This window comes from Nannospalax galili, unplaced genomic scaffold, assembly GCF_000622305.1.
Source record: "Nannospalax galili isolate Female #2095 unplaced genomic scaffold, S.galili_v1.0 scaffold321, whole genome shotgun sequence".
Lineage (NCBI taxonomy): Eukaryota > Metazoa > Chordata > Mammalia > Rodentia > Spalacidae > Nannospalax > Nannospalax galili.
The window spans coordinates 1,478,394-1,482,152 of NW_008345972.1; the positions used below are offsets into that span (position 1 = coordinate 1,478,394).

The 3,759-nt window shown below is 39.4% G+C and overlaps 1 non-coding gene across 1 annotated transcript; it reads right to left on the reverse strand.

Annotated features, from left to right (window-relative positions):
• Positions 1 to 2,393: 2,393 nt before the first annotated feature.
• On the reverse strand, positions 2,394 to 2,497 carry LOC115071912. Its single transcript, XR_003850967.1, has one exon. It is a non-coding gene; the product is annotated as a U6 spliceosomal RNA (small nuclear RNA).
• Positions 2,498 to 3,759: the final 1,262 nt, after the last annotated feature.

Consider the following 3,759-nt stretch of genomic DNA (forward strand, 5'->3'; position numbering starts at 1 on the left):
ACTCTTGTTGTGCACGCAATGACCATCCCACCTTAGTCTGCTAGAAAATTCCTTTTCATCTCCAAGATTGGAACCCAGGCTGGCTGTCTCCCTTGAAGCCTCCCTGGCCCATCTCCAGCCATAGTCCCTTTCTTCTATGTTCCAAGTAGACCCGATTCAGCCCCTGTCTCTGTCACTTAGTCAATACCATCTGCTATCATTATCTGTATCCTTGCTGCTCAAGCTGACATCCTGGTGGGTCAGAGAAAGGATACTTGTTTTCTTTGTCTTTCCTATTGATCTTTGAGTATGAGCAGGAAATGTGAGCTAAAGAAAGGACTTGGGAATTTATGAAAATGTTTCTCCCTCTTTGCTAACACACTGATCCTGGAGATTTCTAAAGCACACAAAGATCATCTCCTTTAATGGTCATAAAACAGAATTGTTTCCTCACAGAGGCCATTGGAAGGCCACACATTTCCAGACACCTCATTCATAGCCTTATTATTTCAGCTGAGTCCGGACATCACCATGAGCTGATGGACGTGGACACAGGTGTTGCCTCTGGTGCACGGCCGCTGCTGCTCCCCACTCACGTCCAGTTCAGTCACATACTTTCCCTCAGCTTCAATGAGACAAAAAGATGAATGCAAGCACAAGATGGCAGCTCTGTTATTATTGGCTCACAGAACAATTCTTTTTTTATGGACAGGATATGTTTGATGAACATTTAGAAGAAAAAATGGGAATAATTGGCAGTAGAGTCCATACATGGTCAGAACTTTCTAGAGTGTCAAGTTTGGAGGGCAATCTAGAGAGCATTGGTATAACGACAAGGAGAACATTTGATGACATACACATCTCTTCCAATTGAAACTATGCCAGCTTCCCATACACTCTGACAAGAACACACGGACACTCTGGGTCTCTCCTTTTGCTGTGTACTCTTTGACATAAATCCTTGCGCTTTTTAGATGTTTAGGAAGCATGCATTAACCACACATTATCCGACCTCAGTATTGCCCTTTTTGCTAAATTTTCCTCTTTCTTTTCCTTCCTGAGTAAATACCCCTATTCTGTGAACACATGTACCATACACCACACCCCACAGCTGAAGATCCCTGTGTAATTTTTTCATATAGGCATTCAAGTCTTTTATTAGCAGGTACTTGTAGTTTTGTTTACCTTACTTTAAAAAAAAATTTCAAGTTGTAAGTTTAAATTTTTAAAATGTTCTTAATGCTGCGGCACGATGGCACAAGTCTTTAATTCCAGCACTCAGGAGACCCTGCCTCAAAAAAGAAAGAGAGAGAAAGAAGGAAAGAAAGAAAGAGAGAGGGGGGGAGGAAGGGAGGGAGGGAGGAAGGAAGGAAGGAAGGAAGGAAGGAAGGAAGGAAGGAAGGAAGGAAGGGAGGAAGGAAGAAAATGTACTTAAAAATTCTTGCCTTGACCAGATTTGAAACAATTTCAAGGTCCTTAAAAGAATATTGATACCAACAAAGTTTTAGAGGTACATATTTGGTAGTATCAAAAACAGATGTCTTTAGGTTAAAACATTTAGAAAAACTTCATGCTGCGTAGGTAATGATGATGATTTTAGCTGACAGGCAATAGCAGAGTGCAGGTCTTCAACTCCAGTCTTTCCTGTATTGCTTAGTGCTGGAATTTCATATGTTGTTCTCCTTGTCAGATGACCAGATGATGGGAGTGACGATATGTGATGGTTACTTAGCCCATAGTTGGAAAACCAAAAAGGGATTATTTGATAAATAAATGCTGCACATCCACAGAAGGTGCTGTCACTAAGAAGTCAGTATCTCATTGAGTGAGATACATGAACAAGAAATTTCTCCCAATTTCTAAGAACTTCCAATCTTTTCTACCAAGTGTTATAAGACATAGAAAATAAAGGAAAACCTTTGAAGCTGTATCGTGATGTTTGAATAGCAGTTATATTTATGTAGAAGCATGCTAAATAGACGCACCATCCTTCAAGTTATCAGTACAAATCAATATATATCAATTTATTCATTTAAAAATAAGTAATGACTAGTTATATTTAATGAATATAAATGCAAATGATCTCATATTTACAAGTTCATTAGCAGAGTTCACCTGTGACAGAAGCTAGCAAGAACACAGCTGTGTGACCATCTCAATCGAGACAGAAGAAATATTTGATGAAATCCACTATTCATTCCCGTCAGAGGAGAAAGGAAATTGTGTTGTTCATAAGCCTTATCAAACCTCACAGGTCATTGTGAGGTATTGTGACTTGAAGGAGGTATTCCTTCCATGGTCAGGAAGCACACTGCACATTTTCAGGACACCCTACAGAGGTGTTTCAGACAGAAGCCATAAGAATCTAAGGGCAGATGAAATGAGGTGCACTCAGGGTGATATGGCCGTAGACTAAAAATATGGAACACTTCATGAATTTGTGTGTCATCCTTGTGCAGGGGCCATGCTAATCTTCTCTGTATCATTCCAGTTTTCATATATGTGCTGCCGTGGGCATGGATTTGATCAAAATACCTCATATACATTTATAAAATTCTCAATAAAGTTTTTTTAAAAGTTAAAAAAAAAATGTAAGGGCAGGATGGAAACGTCATCATCTGTTAGTAACATGAATTCCAACACAGAAAACCCAAGAGGGTCTACAACAACCCATCAGGTCCAACAAGAGTATATACAGTTTCCTACCTCTCATATCAAAGGCAAAATCAGTAGTATGTCCTTATACTACCCAAGAATAATAATTTGGGAAATATCATAAATTTATTCATGCTATTATCTTCTTGTTCTTCCCCAGTTCTGTACCAATTTTGATGCTGTTTACTTATGAAGCCTTTAAAAAATGGTTATAGTTTTATTTTCATTTCCAAGATTCCCTTTCTTTTCTCTCCTGATATGATCACTCTTTTCATGAATGCCTACTGTGAATTATGACTTTTACTGGGTTAAGAAGCTAGGCATGAAGCAAGCCCAGGTATTTGCCTATAACCAAATTAGGGAGAAAAGACAAAAACATGTGTTAAGTATTTCCCCCTTGCTGTTACCCAGATACACCCCTTGTCCTGTTTCCCTGCCTTATGTCTGGGAAGACTAATTTTGACTCTCTCTGGGACTTTCCCACTTTCTGGGGAGAATGAAAGAATGGAGTGACACATCATATGTAGGGGAACTCCAACAGAGATGACTGTCCTTTAAATGTCCTGAGAAATGTGGAGATGGCAACTGTCCTTCCTTCAGAGGCTTCTTACAGTGTAAAATCTACATAGGTCATGGCAACAGGGGATGCGTTCAGAATAACCTGTTAGAAAGCAATGACATCCCTGCCATACACAATGGATTGATGTAAGCTCCATAAAGTTATAGTCAAATCTCTAGTATTAGAGGTCGTATTTTTCTACCCACTGCAGACCCTAATATGAAGGTGGCTATTGACCTGATAAAAATTTCCCCATTCCAGTGTTACATTTAGTAAGAGAAATCAGAACTAGTTTTCAGAGCACATGGCTCTAGGCTCTGTCAGTTTTCCTGATTTTCACCAAACTATAGTTTAGAAGAGTTCTGATGTAGCCACAGGACATGATGTTCCACTTTTGTGTTGATCTATCAGACACATTGCATCTGGGGAGAATGGGTAGTAGTGTCCAGAAGTCCAATCATATGTATGAATGTCATATGAGAAGGTAGATCCTGCAAAATGTTAGGGGGATATCGGCATTTATCATAGAATGAGTCACTCAGATGAACTGGGAACCGTTATGATGC